Genomic DNA, 10,768 nt, shown 5'->3' with positions numbered 1-10,768 from the left:
ATTCTCAACTCATAATCAATCTCATAACCATGTCCAACTCTGAAAATCGGCATAATTATCTACCCAATATCTGCTGAAATTTCATATCAATAGCATACAATACCCGATAATCAATCCGGTTGCAAATATACGATGCTCATAATCGCAAGAACACATATTAACCATCATATGTAATTTTCCCCAAAATGTATATATATCAACTTGCTGGAATTTAATAAAATGTATACCTCTTGATAGCCCTTGATACAAGGAACAAGAATCTCAACTCGAAATATAATTAGGATGGCTAAATCTTGAGAAATCTAACTTCAAAGCCTTGAAGAAATTTGAAGGATTCTCAGAGCTCTGTCTCGGTCTTCAGCTTTCTGAAATGGGAGGAATGGAAGACACCTCTCTTATATTGCATGGCAAGGACAAGTGTTATTATTTTTCACTCAACACGCATGACAGCGGGTGCAGTGACATCTTCAGCACGGGTGTACTCATGCTTCGGCAGCACTTTCATTTTTCATAATTTGACGACCGCGGGTGCGGTCATGTTTGCACCGCAGGTGCGGTCTTGCTTCGGCAATCCATTCATTTTACAAAATTCAACGACCGTGGGTGCGGTCCCATCTTTACCGCGGGTGCGGTGTTGCTTCGGTAAAATTTGCCAACTTTCTGTCCATGCACCGCGGGTGCGGTGTGGTTTCGGCCTCACCCTATTCAAAATTCTCATTTCATGTCATGCATTCTCATATCTTCCGAGTTTCACATCAATAAAGACTATTAATCTCGAGCCTTACAAGAAGAAAGATGGGTCTTGCGGCTTTGCATCGACTACAGGGAGATCAACAAAGTGACTATTGAGAATAAATATACATTGCCACGGATAGATGATCTTTTTGACCAACTGCAGGGAGCTACTGTGTTTTCGAAGATTGATCTACGATCTGGCTATTATCAGTTGAAAGTTAGGGAGTCTGATATCCCTAAGACGGCGTTTCGGACCAGGTATTGTCATTATGAATTCCTTGTGATGTCGCTTGGTCTGACCAATGCTCCTTCAGTCTTCACGGATCTGATGAACCGAGTGTTCAAGCCGTATTTGGATAGCTTTGTCATTGTTTTCATTGATGACATTTTGATCTATTCCAAGACTAGAGAGCTTCATTCAGAGCACCTCAGAGTTGTTCTTCAGTTACTGAGAGAGAAGAGATTGTATGCCAAGTTGAAGAAATGTGAGGTTGGAGCAGATTTCTTTCTTAGGCCATATTGTCTCGAAGGATGGTATAGCTGTTGATCCAGTGAAAATCGAGGTGGTTCAGAAGTGGCCTATCCGTACCACTGTATCAGAGGTACGCTCTTTTCTTGGTTTGGCGGGTTATTATCGTCGTTTCATTGCAGACTTTTCTAAGATTGTCTTGCCGTTAACCAATCTGACGAGGAAGACTGTGAAGTTCGAGTGGTCCAATGAATGCCAGAGTGGATTCCAAGAGTTGAAAGATAAGTTGACGACAGCTCCTGTACTTGTGTTGCTCAGTGGTTTAGAGGACTTTATTGTTTACACCGATGCGTCGAAAAAAGGTCTTGGTGCAGTGCTGATGCAACGTGGGAAGGTTATAGCCTATGCTTCTCGCCAGTTGAAGCCCTATGAGAAGAATTATCCTACACACGATCTGGAGCTGGCAGCTGTGGTATTCGCCCTGAAAATCTGGAGACATTACTTATATGGCGAAAAGTGTGAAATTTTCACGGACCACAAGAGTTTGAAGTATTTGTTTTCTCAGAAAGAACTCAATATACGACAGAGACGGTGGTTAGAGCTTGTCAAAGACTATGATGTGACGGTTAGTTACCACCCTGGGAAGGCGAATGTTGTAGCGGATGCTTTGAGCCGTAAGTCGAGTTCTTCTTAGAGTTCTATGATTCAGAAGCCATTGTTGTTGGACTTGCAAAGACAGGAGATAGCTTTGGTAGTCCCAGGAACCATTGCTCGCTTTTCAGCGTTGGTCACTCGGGCTACATTGATGGACAGGGTCCGTAGAAAGCAATTCAATGATTTACAGTTGATAGAGTTGAGAGCCAGAGCAGAGGAGAGAGGTAATTCAGAGTTTGGGATGAACGGACATGGTTTAGTGACCTTCAGAGGCAGTATTTGTGTTCCTATTGGTGATGATATTCGGCGAGACGTCTTGACAGAGGCACATACCGCGCCATACTCGATACATCCTGGCAGCACCAAGATGTATCAGGATCTTCGTAGACTCTACTGGTAGCCAGGTATGAAGAAAGATATTGCCATGTTTATTTCTCAGTGCCTAACTTGTCAGCAGTTGAAGATTGAGCACCAGAGACCTGCTGAGACATTGCATTCATTGCCGATTCCTCAATGGAAATGAGAGCATATTACGATGGACTTTGTGACTGGTCTTCCCAGAACGCATACAGATTTTAATTCTATTTGGGTTATTGTTGATCGGTTGACCAAGTCAGCGCATTTTCTTCCAGTCAAGACGACGTATTCCATGAACCAGTATGACGAAGAGTACATAGCAGAGATTGTGAGACTTCATGGTGTTCTTGTGTCGATCGTGTCTGATAGTGACCCTAGATTTACTTCAGAGTTTGGAAGAGTTTGCACAGAGCTATGGGTTCACGGTTAGAATTCAGTACAGCATATCATCCCAGAGCGACGGTCTATCAGAGAGAGTTATTCAGATTCTAGAGGATATGCTCAGAGTTTGTTCTATCCATTATCCTGGTAGCTGGGATTCCAAATTGCATCTAGTTGAGTTTACGTACAATAATAGCTACCAAGTGACGATTGGCATGGCACCGTATGAAGCACTTTATGGCAGGAAGTGTAGATCGCCCTTGTATTAGGATGAGATTGGTGAGAGGAAGATGTTGGGTCCAGAGTAGGTCCAACAGACAGCTGATGTTGTTGCTGTTATTCGAGAGAGGATGAAGACAGCACAGTCGAGACAGAAGAGCTATGCTAATGTGCGTCGTAGGCCGTTGCAGTTTGAGGTTGGCGACCATGTGTTCTTGAAGATAGCACCTCTTAAGGGTGTGATGCGGTTTGGCAAGAAGGGCAAGTTGAGTCCGAGATTATTGGTCCATTTGAGATTTTGGACAGAGTTGGTGATCGAGCTTACAGGTTAGCCTTACTGCCAGATCTTGACAGAGTTCATAATGTTTTTCATGTCTCTATGCTCAGGAAGTATATTGCGAATCCTTCCCATGTTCTTCGCCACGAGCCATTGGATTTTACGCTGAATTTGACTTATCAAGAGATTCCAGTCCAGATTTTGGATCGGAAAGTTAAAGTGTTGAGAAACAAAGAGATCGGCATTGTTAAAGTCTTTTGGAGGAATCATTTGATTGAAGAAGCCACGTGGGAACCAGAGGATGAGATGAAAGATAAATATCCTGAGTTGTTTGCTCAGTGACGTCAATTTCGAGGATGAAATTCCCTTAAGGAGGGGAGATTGTAATATCCAAGCCTGGTGAACGGTATGGTTTAAGATTTCGTATGATTATTGACTATTTGGTTAAGATTTAGTATAGTGTGATGTTAAGAGTTGAGTTTATGGGTTATAGTATTGTTGGGATAATTGTTTTGTGGTGTTGTTGATATTAGTTGATGTGTAGTTGTATTGTATCAGCGTTGAAATTCGATCTTTGTTGCATAGAGTTGGTTGTTGACTGCAGAGGTGACCGCACCCGCGGTCGAGAAGGCACCGCACCCGCGGTCTCATGCTTCAGAATTTCAGTTGTTTTCCAGTAGCCTTAGCGCACCCGCGGTGCAAGGTGTAGCGCACCTGCGGTGTTCGAGCCGAGACTAGAGCGCACCCGCGGTCCATGATGGAGCGCACCCGCAGTCGTCAATTGTGGATTTTTGGAGGAGTTGCCGAGGGCATAGCGCACCCACGGTCGGAGAGGCAGCGCACCTGCGGTCGATGAGCAGTAGAAGTGTGCTTTTCGGTTTTAAGTGAGATAAATGGATGAGTTGCTCACTTTTCTCTCATTTCTTTCCCATTCTCTCAGTTTCTTCAGAGCTAGGAAGCTAGGGTTCCTTTTCCTTTCATTTCCTTCCTTTGATTCTTGCATCTTGGTGGATTTTTGTGTTGAGAGCAAGGTTATTTTGGGTTCAAGGAAGCGAAGGTAAGCTTTTGGTTTAGTTTATTCTTGGTTTTGGTGTTGGGAGTAATCATGGGTTTGGTGATGGTGTTGATTTTATGGATTAATTGTTATGGGTTGTGATTATTGAGATGTTGATAGTACAATACATGGTTTATTGTTGTAGGTTGTGTACCAAGAGATATATTCAAGGGTTTTATTGGTTGTAAGTGGAATTTCATTCCATGTGCTCACATGATAATATATGTATGATGTTTCAATGATTTTAAATTGCTATTCCTTTCCATTTCATTCATATTATGTATTGATACATTTTTTTGTATATTAGAGGCAATTGTATGTCTCAATTGTGAAAAAGAGAATACAAGAGAAAAGAGTCTTCAAAGTGTTTGATAAAATGCCAAAGAGAGAGTTTAAATGAGTTATTGGATTGATAGATACATAGTCAGAGATTGCATGCAATTAGTTGATCAACGACCATAGGCTTATATCCCTCAGAGTTATCGATTTATATCGATGGATATAGGTACAGAGACAGAGATATTATATCGATATCAATCCAACAGAGAAAAGAGAAATATCATCTTATTGTTATATTGCTATGTTATTCATGTTTCAAGAGTTGATGGTATATATTGATTTCAAAGCTATGTTTTACAGAGTATGATATGTATCCATTGCTATGTAAGAGTTCCACTTGCTGAGTTTTATACTCATTTCAGTTATTTCATGTGATGCAGATAAGAGCGACGGGCCGGGACGTTGATTGTGGGCCGGAGTCATATGCATATAGAAGAGATGGAAGGAAGAAGATCTTTTGCTAGCATTTTGGACATGATCACAAGAATGATATTTTGCTTTTTGTTGTATTAATTATTGATCATGTGTATACTTTCGATTATATATGAAATGTATTTTGAAACCTTCCTCCATTTCGAAGAAAATTTTAAATTCCGCTGTTATTTTATTAAAACCGGTCGAGGGTGTCACATGAGATGTCATCCCAATACAACGGCGATCTGCACTTCTTGCCATACAAAGATTCAAATGTTGCCATCTCAATGCTCGTTTGATAGCTGTTGTTGTACGAGAATTCACAAAGTGGTAGTGAATCATGTCAACTAGTGCCAAAATCTAGCACTACATCTCTAAGCATATCCTCTAAGGTCTAGATAGTCCGCTCTGACTGTCCGTATGTCTCAGGATGATATATAGTACTCAGGTGTAATGTCGTACCTAGAGCCTGCTGCAGACTGTGCCAAAAGTGTGAAGTGAATCGTGGATCACGATCTGATACGATCGACTTCGGCACACCATGCAATCTGACTACCTCTCTGACATATATCTCTGGCATCTGATCATGTCGGTACGTCATTCTGTACGGAATTAAAAAAGCTGATTTGGTCAATCTGTCAATAATGACCCAAATCGTATCACAGCCCCGGGATGATCGTGGTAACTTCGTAACGAAATCAATGGAAATGTGATCTCTTTTCCATTCAGGAATAGATAGACTCTGAAGTAAACCTCCGGACTTATTTCTCTCTGCCTTCACCTGTTGGCAATTTAAGCACTTAGACACAAACTCTGCAATATCTGTCTTCATCTCTTTCCACCAGAATTGTGTCTTCAGATCGTTGTACATCTTACTACCACCAGGATGAATACTGAACCGACTACAGTGCGCTTCTGACAATATCTGCTGTTTCAAATCTGAAATATCTGGCACTACAAGACGGTATTCACATACAGAACATGATCAAGTACCTGATATTCTGACTGATGTCCTGATCTGACCATCTGAATCGACTTCTGAATATTCTGATCAGTTCTTTGTGCTGCTTTAATTCTCATAATTAAATCTGGCTCAACTTAAATCGTAGCAAGTCTCAATGGTGTACTATCTGTGTCAAACTCTAAACCAGACAAACAACCATCCTCAACTAAATTCGAAACAACTATTGTCGATAAGGATAGGGAACATACCTTTCGACTCAAGGCATCCGCTGCTGCATTTGACTTCCCTGGAAAGTACTTGATTTTGCAATCGAAATCCTTAAGTAAGTCAAGCCATCTACGATGTCTCATGTTCAACTCTGACTGAGAAAATAAATACTTCAGGCTTTTGTGATCAGAGTATATCTCAAATTTCTCGCCATAGAGATAGTGACGCCAGATCTTTAGTGCAAATACGATTGCCGCCAATTCAAGATCATGAATTGGGTATCGAATCTCGTATGGCTTCAGCTGTCTCGAGGCATACGCAATCACATGCCCTCGCCGCATAAGAACACATCCTAACCCTCTGGGAGATGCATCACAATATACAACGAAATCACTCGTACCTGAATGTATCATCAATACTGGAGCGCTGGTAAGTCGTTTCTTCAACTCCAAGAAGCTAGAATCACAGGCTTCAGACCACACAAATGGCGCATTCTTCTGGGTCAACTGTGTAATCGGGTTCGCAAAACTGGAGAAATCTCGAATAAATCGTCGGTAATAACCTGCTAGACCCATGAAACTGCGTATCTCTAGCACAGAAGTCGGTCTAGGCCAACTGATCACAGCTTCCACTTTACTCGGATCAACGGAGATACCGTCTCCAGCTATGATATGTCCCAAAAACATAACATGTCTCAACCAGAACTCACATTTCGATAATTTAGCATATAATCTCTCATTTCTCAGCGTCTGCAATACAATTCTTAAATGCTCGGCATGATCAGTCTCATTTCTCGAGTACACCAAAATATCATCAATAAAAACAATAACAAACTCATCCAAATACCTTTGAAAAACGCGGTTCACCAATCCCATAAACACCGCTGGCGCATTCGTTAAACCAAAAGGCATGACAATAAATTCATAATGTCCTTACCTGGTTCGGAATGCTGTCTTCGGTATATCAACATCTCGGACTCTCAGCTGATGATATCCGGACCTCAAATCAATCTTGTAATAGACGGAGGATCCCTGCAACTGATCAAATAAATCGTCGATGCGAGGCAATGGATATTTGTTCTTTACAGTTGCCTTGTTCAGCTGCCAGTAATCAATACATAATCTCATCGAACCGTCTTTCTTTCGCACAAATATCACTGGAGCACCCCAAGGAGATACAATCGGTCTGATGTAACCCTTGGCCAACAGATCTTCAAGCTGTGCTTTCAGTTCTTTCAGTTCAATAGGTGCCACACTATACGGAGCTCGAGATATAGGGACTGTACCTGGTATGAGATCAATACTGAAATCTACCTCTCGAGCTGGAGGTAACCCTGGAATCTCATCGGGGAATACATCGGCAAACTCACATACCACTGGCAGATCTGACAATGCTAGGCTCAATTTCAGTAGATCTACTGAATATACAAGGAACCCCTCTGCTCCTCTCTGCAACAATCTACTCATAGTCAAATAAGATACTAAGGGAATCAGGGATCTGGAACCCTTACCATAGAATTTACACTCGTCAGCCATCTCTGGTCTGAACCTGTTAATCTTTTGGAAACAATCTACAGTGGCTCTGTACTTGGTTAACATGTCAATCCCAACAATACAATCAAAATCAGCTAAACCGAGAACAATGCAATCTAAGTCAATCTCATGATTCTCGAACTGTAGTATACAATGTCTAACCATAGTCACAGATATAAGACCACTTCCCAACAGAGAAGAAATAGACACTACAGCAGATAATGACTCGACAGGTAAAGCATGAATCAATGCAAAGCGCTCAGATATAAAAGTATGAGATGCACATGTGTAAGGCTCGAGAATTATCAGTTGTCATTGATGTTAGATTTGAAAATGTGAGAATACATGATATAAAAATGAGAATTTTTGAAAGAAAGGCCGAAGCCAGACCGCGCCCGCGCTCAGGAGTGGACCGCACCCGCGGTGCATAGACAGAAAGTTGGCAATCTATTCGTAGCATCACCGCACCCGCGGTCGTTAATATGAGAAAATAATGGGGTTGCCGAAGCATGAGCGCACCCGTGCTGCAAGAGGACCGCACCCGCGGTGCTGCATGCGAGAATGCCACCTTTGTTTCTTGGCTTGACACATGGCATGTATATATATATGAAATTGCTGAATCTTCATTCTTCATTCCAGCAGCTGAGATCACCGAGAGTTCCCCTTTGTTTTCTTCAAAGTTTCTTCATATTAGAATTGAGAATATGCAACAACTAGCTATCCGATTTTAATTTCGAGTACAGATTTGTGATCCTTGCAACAAGAGCTAGCTAAGGATGTAAGTATTGTTCATTTCCAGCATGCTTCGAAATTCATATGTTGGAGAAGTTATGATTTTGTTAGAAATATGTGTTTTTTGTATATTGAGTATCGTAGAAATGCAATCGGATTGAATTTCGGATACCGTATAGATGTTCGAGAATTTCCAGCATGTGATAGACCGAAAATATACAGATTTAGAATATATGTTGATGTTTTGATGATAGTATGAGTTGCTTGTGATTGGGTATGATATTATTGAGTTAGCGGTATCGAAGAATTACGCCGTTAGGCCGTCGAAGTATACTGAAACCGATTTCAGCTTGTAAATTGAATTGCTTGAAATGTATATTGATGAAGTGCACATTGATTATGCCATTTCAGATTTGTATTGGTTATTGTGAACTCAAGACTTCGACTACGACACCGAATATTCGACAAGAAAGGTATAATTCATGTGGTCACGGGATTGCACAACTCGATTCAGATTTGATACGAGTTTCCCTAAATCACATACTAGATTGTTATTACATTTGATTATGTAATGTCTTATTTATTGATTTATATTCGAGTCCTGAGATAGGAGATATTGGCAGATTGGCCAAAACTAGACGTTTCGGTGTATCGACGCATAGGAGCAGATTTACTCTATGTGTAGACCCTCGATACAGAGTTGACCGAAGTCTAGGAATAAGACGTACCGTCACCCCGAGTGGTTGGGTAGGTGACAGACCGTCTTATTCACACCGGGATCCCTAGATTAGAAATGAATCGAGTCAAGAACTAAATGTTGAATACAGATTTGTATTCCTTTACATGTTTAGATTTTAATTCATGATAATTGATATATGCTATGCTTTCATACTTGACTTAGTTACATTGCATGCATTCATGTTTTATACTGGGATTTGTTCTCACCGGAGTTATCCGGTTGTTGTCGTGTCTGTATGTGTGCATGGCAACAGGTGGGGCAGGATCTGGGTCTCGAGCTAGATGAGAGATTGACGATAGCGTGGAGATCTCGGGCGTTGAAGATTTCTAGTGTTTTCCTATTAGACTTGTACTACTTATGTTTGTAGTTGGGATTTGAACACTAGTGTATGATTGTACTAAACAGACTTGTATGTACATGATGTTGTTTAATTATTATAAAGACATGTGATGCTTTGATTATACATTTGAATTAATGTTAAAAGCAAAATTTTGACCCACAATTTCGAGCAAAGATCCAATAAATCCCAAAAGAATTGAGTTAGAGCCCGGGTCCCCACAACATGTGTCTAACAACACATAAGTAGGATAACCGCAAAGAGAACAGTTACCTGCAATCACATCATCTGGTGCATCTTGGGCCTGCTCTTCGGTCAGTGCAAATACTCGAGCCTGTTGTCTGGGAGGTTGGATCACAGTCTGGCTACCTCTGGCTCTGGGCTGTGTCTGTGTAGGAGTGGGCTGAAAAGAATGAACAGATGAAGCTTGCCTCTCAGGCTGAGCTACTGAACTAGATGCTCCTACACTCTGAGTCTTCTGTACACCTCTCTGGGGACAAACCCTGGAGAAGTGTCCCTGTTTTCTGCAGATGTTGCAGCGACCCATCACACCCTGACACTGCTCAGTGGCATGTCTGCCTCCACAAGAACTGCAATAAACACCTGTATATTCTGTACTCTGGCCAGGACCTCTCTGTCGTGACCCACTGGAGCTCGACGAACTGCTCCCTGATCTCTTGAACTGTTTACGCTTCGCTTTCAACTGATATTTTCTTCCACCGCTACTACCACCACCTTCAAATCTGGAAGGGGGTTGAACTGCAGGTTGTGGCGGTCTCGGGGTCGGAGCAACATAAGAAATGCTTCGTTGCCTAAGTAATCCAGCTTCTGCCCCCTTGGCACGGTTCAAGGCTTCTGAAAAACTGTTCTGTCGCCCGGTATTCACCAAGGTAAAGATTTCCGGATTTAGGCCATTGATAAACTGATCTGCCACGGCCTTGTCACTCTCGGCAACGTGAGGAGCAAATCGGAGCTATGTAGAAAACTTAGCAACATATTCTTCTATATTCAGTTGTCCCTGCCTCAGATTAGCGAACTCGGCTCCCTATACTTTTCGGTAGGACACAGGAAAGAATCGCTGATAAAACTCAGTCTTGAACACCTTCCAAGTGATCTGCATGCCACGATGCTCCAATGCTCTCTTCGTAGTCAGCCACCAGTTCTTTGCCACTTCTTGCAATTGGCGCCCAACTAATTTCACCCGTCGGTCATCGGTGCATTCAAGTGAATCAAATAGCATCTCTATGTCATCAAGCCAGCTTTCACAATCAATAGCATTCTCAGTACCTTTCAGTGTCGATGGCCAGAAATACTGAAACCGTTTCAATAAAGTCTCCATCGGTGTAGCAGTAACGTCC

Source organism: Primulina eburnea, chromosome 10 (genome assembly GCF_022965805.1).
Source record: "Primulina eburnea isolate SZY01 chromosome 10, ASM2296580v1, whole genome shotgun sequence".
Lineage (NCBI taxonomy): Eukaryota > Viridiplantae > Streptophyta > Magnoliopsida > Lamiales > Gesneriaceae > Primulina > Primulina eburnea.
The sequence above is the reverse complement of the archived record's forward strand: the minus strand, read 5'-3'. Positions refer to the sequence as shown.